At 40.0% G+C, this 8,523-nt stretch overlaps 1 protein-coding gene across 8 annotated transcripts in view; it reads left to right on the forward strand.

Moving 5' to 3' along the window:
• Positions 1-2,881, forward strand: part of LOC129699023 (solute carrier family 35 member F5-like) — a 122,242-nt gene extending 119,361 nt beyond the window's left edge. For all 8 annotated transcript variants that reach the window (XM_055638594.1, XM_055638597.1, XM_055638596.1 and 5 more), the window contains one exon: positions 1,459-2,881. The gene's annotated coding sequence lies outside the window, so the exon portion shown is untranslated. The remainder of the gene's footprint in view (positions 1-1,458) is intronic.
• Positions 2,882-8,523: the final 5,642 nt, after the last annotated feature.

Consider the following 8,523-nt stretch of genomic DNA (forward strand, 5'->3'; position numbering starts at 1 on the left):
GACTCATGTGCTCTCCCCTCTTATATACTATATCGGACCCGTGGCACGAAATACATGGGGGGGGGGGCAACACCTACAAACCAATCATAAATAAAGATCATACAATACATTAATTGCAAGTTCCCTAACCCAATCACAAAATCACATTGTTTCTACAGAAAGTTCCTAATGGTAGACAGTAAAGAAACATTTTACCAGGTAATGTAAACAATTTGTGCAAGGCCCCCTCTCCTTGACCAATTACAGTGCACAGACCATGCAACATAGTTAACAATAGTATTCTAACATACCATTCCCCCAACACCCTCTAAATCCCCATAAACCCATCCAAACCCCTCTTCACTACTGTATACACCCCTGTAAACCCTTCTAGACCCCAATGTAACCTCCTGTAAACCCATCTAACCCCCTCTAAATCCCTCAAAACCATCTCTAAATCATTCTAAACACCTCTAAACCCCTCTAAAAACCCGTTAAAGCCCTCTAAACCCCTTTAACCACAGATTGAGGAGGGATCTTATAGAAACTTACAAAATTCTTAAGGGGTTGGACAGGCTAGATGCAGGAAGATTGTTCCCGATGTTGGGGAAGTCCAGAACAAGGGGTCACAGTTTGAGGATAAGGGGGAAGCCTTTTAGGACCGAGATGAGAAAAACATTTTTCACACATGTGGAATTCACTGCCGCAGAAGGTAGTTGAGGCCAATTCATTGGCTATATTTAAGAGGGAGTTAGATGTGGCCCTTGTAGCTAAAGGGATCAGGGGGTATGGAGAGAAGGCGGGTACAGGATACTGAGTTGGATGATCAGCCATGATCATATTGAATGTGGGTGCAGGCTCGAAGGGCTGAATGGCCTACTCCTGCACCTAGTTTCTATGTTTCTATGACAGCACCTGCTGTCAGGATCGAACCCGGGTCTCTGGTGCTGTGAGGCAGCAGCAGCACCACTGTGCTGGCCTAGTGGCTCAGTTTGTTAACCGCACATCCCTTGAATAATTTTTATTTAAATTCAGATACAAAGTGCTTTCTGTCCCTCAGCCCAGTAGGATGGCGAGATCAATGATGAGTCTTGGCTTAGAAATGTGCCATGTTCCCAGATGCACAAGGCAAAGGGTCCTTTTGAAATGACCACCTATCTATAACACCCCATTATTTTTAAACAGTTCTCCGTTTGTAATTCATACCATTCTAATTAATACTTACAGAGCTGATTATTTTGTTTAATAATCATTTTCAAAGTGTTTTGTTTGCTACTGATCCACTATAAGCTTAAAAAACACACTTTTAAGCTGATGACTGAACATCTTTAATTGTAAAATACTTGGTGCTTCAAAGAAACATAACATTTATTGATACAATGTGAAACATGAGTAGGAATTTGCAGGAACATTTGATTTTTACAGTTTGAGAAAATCGATTCAACTGATGAGGATTTCTTTTTTTATTTCTGTCCCCAGACTGATGAGAAATCCATGGAGTATTTTGTGTTCAATCTTCTGAAGTGCTGATAAATCCTGCTTCTGTTGGTGCCTGTTCACATGTCTTAGCCATGAAGTTAAAATCACTTGCGGCTGTGCATACAATTACAAGCACCATATGTTGGAAACATCTGTGGATTTTTTTTAAAATGCGGAAAGCTTTCTTATCACTAAAGAATGTTGTGGAAAACTCACCTGTCAATACAATCTATCTTCCTTTTTGAATGTATTGAACTGTCAGATGCAACTTGGAAAAATGAACAATGTTTTGTGATTTTGGGGATAAACCCGTTTCTGAATGATCACTCTATAGCTTTTTTGGGAACATTCTTCAACATCAAGACTAAAAAATTGTGTCTAAAGTACAACATGTTGAATGAGCAATGCTGACACTAAAAAAAATGAGAAAATCATTTTGAAAGATACTCAATCCAGTTTTAGTATTGTGCATGCATTTATCCTAAAAAGGAAGAAAAATCAATGTGCTCAAAGGAAATTGAACGAACAACTTTGAAATACAGTTCAAAGGACAGTGTTGTTAAGATATTTTGAAGTATCTGATTAAACCGTGGATACACTACATAGGCTGTTCACTTTTAAAGACTGATTCAGATTTCTGTACTTTGAGTACTATAAGTTTCAAAGTGAATATATCTCTGATTACTATTAAAACTATCTGTTAACTTGACGGAATAAATAAGACTTTTCCATTATGTTTAATTACAGAAGTTTGTGGTTTTAAAATGCCCAGAACCAGCATTTCATTGTTTAGTGGAGATTGCAGTTGCAGCCTTCCTGTACCAATCAATAACATTTTAATGTGATTTTATTATGGTGCTTTTATGGTTACATATATCTCGTGTTTGTGATTCTCAGGATATCATTTCAGTCAAATCTGCAGTTCCTTTTTTCTACCAAAATCATGTAAATGTACCAATGTGCAGTGGGTGTTTTTAAAAGATAATCTCTTGATCTCCTGAATTTTGGTTGGAGTGTTGTTCTTAACTGCTAGAAAATCAGGTTTATATAGCCTGCTTTCTTTAAGGAGTCGGTTAAATATACATTTTTTAATACATATTTGTACACTAGAGAAAAATGTGAAAATGTGGTTTTACTTCAGTATGGAGTAAAAACTTCAGTTGTTCACTATACAAATTAAATTTGATTTTATAAGACTATATTACCAACATAAGTAAAATATTTCCTGGAAGTCATCCGGCACAAAATCTATTGTACAAATCTAAAAGCACAGTATTTCCTTTTGTATGTAGTAAAAACTAGTCTATTGTACTGGTTTCCTGTAAATTTCAGTGTAATCTAAATATTTGATGTGAAATGTTTTCAATTTGTGAACATATGTTATTTATTGTATAGACATTCTTAGTAAAGTTATAGACATAAATGCTGCTTTTTTTTGGAGAGAAATGAAACCTTAACAATCTGAACTGAAGTATTTAGGCACAACACCAGTAACCATGTATGTGCCTTTGAAAAGATACAGTGAAGCCTTAACAAAGGGTCTGAAAAAATTGCACTCTTCTTTCAGCGAAGAAGGTTAAGGTTGATTTTTTTTAAGATTGAGAGTTTTTGATGCATTAATAACCAGAAAGTATAGATTTAAAGTAATTGGCAAAAGATCTAAAGGGATACGAACATCTGGAACACTTCCTGTAAATCCATCGATCAGTTTGAAAGGATTTTGCACAGGAACTTAAGAATGGAAAAACTTGAGGATTAGGGATCAAAATTAACGATATGGGACTTAGAACTTATTTGAAAGATCCAGAACATGGACCACGGGCCAAATTGTATAAGATTTTTATTATGCAGATCAACATTTTAAGATTGTTTGTGAGAGGGAAGAGGATTAGACCCTTTCTTGGAGATGGCTGGCAATTGTCAACTATGTGATATGAATGTTACTTATCTGTCACTCAACAACCCAAACTTAAGCATTGCCCTGATCACGTTGGATGTGGCATGGGCTGCTTCATTATCAGAGGTTGCACAAACTGCTCTAAATCATCGGCCCTTGTTCCCAATTATAACCTCATGGTAAAGTAACAACTGAAGGTACCTGGGACCAGGACGGCCTGAAGGAACTCTTGCTGCGATATTCTACGGAAAATGTGCGAATTAGGAATAGAAGTTCACTTGGCCTCTTGAATCTGCACCATCAGGTTGTGGCTGAGATAGCTGCAACCTCAACTCTGCAGCCCACTATACCTCTGATAACGTTTTATATCATCCTAATGAAGAATGCATCTAGCTCTGCCTTAAAAATATTCTAAGACTGCTTGTAAAGGAGTTCCAAAGTATCATAACCAAGTAATTTTTCACATCGTCGTTCATAAATGGGTAATCCCTTATTTTTAAACTGTGACCTTCTAGATTTTCTTCTCTCCATATCCACCATGCTAGGACTGCTCGGGGTCTTTTCAATAAAGACGCCTCTCACTATCCACCTGATACAAGTCTACCATGTCTAAACTTTACTTCTTAATATCTGAAATGGGTGGAATCTGTAGTCTGGTAAACTTCGGGAGTATGTGCAACACATACTTTCAATAACAAGAGGAATACTGTATTCAGTTTTCCACAAGTCCTTAACAATACCCTATTTCACAGAGACAGTGATCCCCATGCACTAACACTATCCTACACACAGGACAATTTTACAATTTACAGAAGCCAATTAACCTGCAAATCTTTATGTCATTGCAGTGTGGGAGGGGCACCTAGACAAAACTCATGCGATCATAGGGGGATCGTACAAACTCCATACAGACAACACCCGCGGTCAGGATCGAACCCAGGTCTCTGGCGCTGTAAAGCAGCAACTCTACCACTGCCATTATGCCACTCTCTTTGTCTTCAATTACCGCTACTATAAATTATAACAGTCCGTTGCCTTTCCTCGTTTCTTGCTCTACCTGTACAACCTGCTATCATGCTCTGTAATGTCCAAAACGCTCTGTCTCTTGGACCTTTTCAATTGCTCAACATTTAGATAATGGACTATTTCACATTTTTCTATATCGTAATGTACATGCCAGATCTTTGCCCACTCACAAACCGATTTATATCTTTAGTGGCCACCTTTTGTGCTCTTCACAACTTATTTTCCTGCCTATATTATTGTTATCAATAAACTTACCTTTAGTGACTTCATGCAAATCATTTTATATTATGTAGGCCTTGAGGTCCCATTACTCAGCCCTATCATATGTTACATTATGCCTACTTTCTTTCCTGTTAGCGGATTACTGTACTGTCCTTAGCAATAGCAACCTGCCACATGGAGAGCTTTTTATCTTCTGCAATAACAATGAATATGCTTAAGTTTATTACTGTTGTTTGTACCGAGGGACAGCGAAAAGCTTTGTTTTGCAACTTAACACGTCTTCTGAAAGTCAATGTAGAGTATATCCAATGATTCCCCTTTAACTACAGTCCATGTGCTGTTTCTTCAAAGAGCTTCAGGGACTTGATTTCTATTTCACAAAATATCCGTGAGAGTTCTCAACATTGACTGGAAATCTGTGGAATTCTCTGCCTCAGAAGGCATTGGAGGCTAATTCTCTGGATCCTTTCAAGAAAGAGTTAGAGATAGAGGAGTCAAAGGATATGGGGAGAAGGCAGGAACGGGGTACTGATTGTGGATGATCAGCCATGATCACAATGAATGGCGGTGCTGGCTCGCAGGGCCGAATGGCCCACTCCTGCACCTATTGTCTATTGACTCCAACCCCAGGAAATCTCAAGGTTTGTCAAATATGGGGAAAAAATACTGCTGATTGTTACCTAATGAACCAACAGATCCCCCACGATGGCCATAGCTTGAAGGAAGCAGGTTGTAGTATGTACTTTGTGTGTGGATGGATTGGGTGTAGAGGAGAAACCCTTCTCACATTTAATCCAAGAATAGTCAACAAAATAGAGAGAGTACAGAGGAGATTTACTAGAATGTTGCCTGGGTTTCAACAACTAAGTTACAGAGATAGGTTGAATAAGTTAGGTCTTTATTCTCTGGAGCGCAGAAGGTTAAGGGGGGACCTGATAGAGGTCTTTAAAATGATGAGAGGGATAGACAGAGTTGATGTGGACAAGCTTTTCCCTTTGAGAATAGGGAAGATTCAAACAAGAGGACATGACTTCAGAATTAAGGGACAGAAGTTTAGGGGTAATATGAGGGGGAACTTCTTTACGCAGAGAGTGGTGGCGGTGTGGAATGAGCTCCCAGTGGAAGTGGTGGAGGCAGGTTCATTGGTATCATTTAAAAATAAATTGGATAGGCATATGGATGAGGAGGGAATGGAGGGTTATGGTATGGGTGCAGGCAGGTGGGACTAAGGGGGAAAAAAAAAATGTTCAGCATGGACTTGTAGGGCCGAGATGGCCTGTTTCCGTGCTGTAATTGTTATATGGTTAATGTGTAAAGTATATTACAAAGATAGACACAATGCTGGAGTAACTCAGCGGGCCAGGCAGCATCTCGGGAGAAAATGGATAGATGACATTTCAGATCGGAACCATTCTTCCTGAAGGTTCCCGACCTGAAACGTCACCTAACCATTTTCTGAGAAGTTGTCTGACCCACTGACTTACTCCAGCATTTTGTGTCTATCTTTGGTATAAGCCAGCATCTGCAGTTCATATTTATTACATAAGATGTATTGCACAAGAAGGATCTCAACAAGAAATGTCACCTATTGCTTTATTCCAGAGATGCTGTCTGACCCGCTGAGTTATTCCAGCTGTTTGTGTCTATGTTCTTGCACAATGCTAATGCAGTTTGAACTGTGGGAGATATTTTATTTTCCTCTACCTTCAACTTCTGCAATTCACTGTAGAAACAAAGTGCAGATGATAGTTAATACACAAAAGGACACTACCACACTGACCTTTTTGTTCTGGGTGCACAAAAATGCTGGAGAAACTCATCGGGTGAGGCAGCATCTATGAAGCGAAAGAATAGATGACGTTTCGGGTCGAGACCGTTCTTCAGACTGATGTGGGGTGGGGGGCAGGAGGAAGAAAGGAAGAGGCGGAGACAGTGGGCTGTGGGAGAGCTGGGGAGGGGACGGAGGGAGAAAGCAAAGACTACTTGAAATTGGAGGGCAACATACCACTGGGGTGTAAACTACCCAAGGGAAATATGAGGTGCTGCTCCTCCAATTTGCGGTGGGACTCACTCTGGCCATGGAGGAGGCCCAGGACAGAAAGGTCGGATTCGGAATGGGAGTGGGAGTTGGAGTGCTGAACCGCCAAGAGATCAGGTTGGTTAATGCAAACAGTGCGGAGGTGTTGGGCGAAGCGATCACCAAGCCTGCGCTTGGTCTCACCGATGTAGAGCAGTTGACAAAGGGTAATGCTTGATTTTTTTATTTTGGTGACTGAAAAGATGCTACTCAGGTGGTTTCACAGCACATAGTATTCAGTTCCTTTTAATATATTAATTATTCAGGATTAAAATCTAGGGAACCTTGTAGAAAATACAAAAAAAATAATTGGTTAACAGAGATAAGCAAAGGTCTGAACTACAGGAAGTAATAAGTGACCTGGTTAATTATGCAAAAAAATGGCAAATAGAACAATCCATGGCAATAATTAATTTGGAGAGATAAGGAAATATACAAACAGAATATTGAATGGTGTGTAGGAAGATCCTTTGAGGTAAAAAAAACAAGTCAGTAAAGTAGTTAAAAAGGCATACAGGATGTTATCCCAGGCAGGAAATGCAAAAACAGGAAAATTATAGTTGAACTATATACTTTGATCACAACTTGAGTACTGTGTGCTGGTCACAACGTTACAGGAAAGCTGAAATTGTGCTTGAGATGTGTGGTAGATATTTACAAGAACGTTGACAGGACTGGAAAACTGTACTTACAAGGAATGGATTAGAATTGTTTTCTTTGAAACTGGGTGTTGAGGGAAAACACTTGAGGCATGCACAATTATGAGGGCTGAATAAAGGAAATTAAAAAAACGTTTATTGTTCCTAGAAAAAGGAACTAGATTTTAAAAATTGGTAGAAGGATTTTGGATGGCACAGCAGTTACTGCATTAAAGCGCCAGAGATCTGGGTTCGATCCTGACCACGGGTGCTGTCTGTATGGAGTTTGTATGTTCTGCCTGCAACTGAGTGGGTTGTCTCCAGGTGCTATGATTTCCTCCCACACTCCAAAGACGTACAAGTTTGGCTTTGGTAAAATTGTCCCTAATGTATTAGTTTTAGTGTACATGCTGATCGCTGGTGGGCAATGACTTGGTGAGCCGAAGGGCTTGTTTCCGCGCTGTATTTCTAAAGTCTAAAGATTAAACGGAATGGGGGAAGGGGGATGGAGAAACACTTAGGAAGTGGTACGCATCTGGAACTAACTGTGTCAAAGGGTGGTAGAGGCAGATGGCAAATGCCCTGACCAGATCGAATAATATGTGGATATGTACTCAAAAAGTCATTACCTGCAGTGTTATAGATCTGTTGCAATAAAGTGGGATTAGTCTATGGTGGATGCAATAGATTGGACGCCCTCCTGTATCGTAAATTTTCCATCATTCATTGAAAAAGGTAGAGTAATTGGCTCTCAGGAAGCTAGGATTGATCTGCCTTTAATAATTTTTTTAATGTCATTTACCTGAAATGGTCACTAAGACTATCCATCCATTGTAGTGTTTTTGTACTGGTCACAAAGAACTTCTTTCACCTCATTTTATCTCTACATTGCAAGGTTAATTGGTTGATATAAGCAAGTAGGTCTTCTTCTTCTTCTTGCATTTGAGGCAGCAGAATTCAGCTGCAGCAGGATGATGCCATCCGGTTTGGCATGCGTAGGTGTCCGCCCTAAAAAGAGCGCATGCTCCGGGTTGGCGCAAAGCCCGCGGCGACTGAACTGCTATCTCTGTTTGTTGTCGTTCGCCTGACTGAGGTCAGTTGACGGGCTCACCACGGGGAGGTCGACAACATGAGCCCCAAGCAAGGAGGTGGAAGGTTGCCACTTGAGAATGCCAAGTTGATGTTACAATCAGATCAGCCATGTT

The sequence above is a fragment of the Leucoraja erinacea genome, chromosome 7, assembly GCF_028641065.1.
Source record: "Leucoraja erinacea ecotype New England chromosome 7, Leri_hhj_1, whole genome shotgun sequence".
Taxonomy (NCBI): domain Eukaryota; kingdom Metazoa; phylum Chordata; class Chondrichthyes; order Rajiformes; family Rajidae; genus Leucoraja; species Leucoraja erinaceus.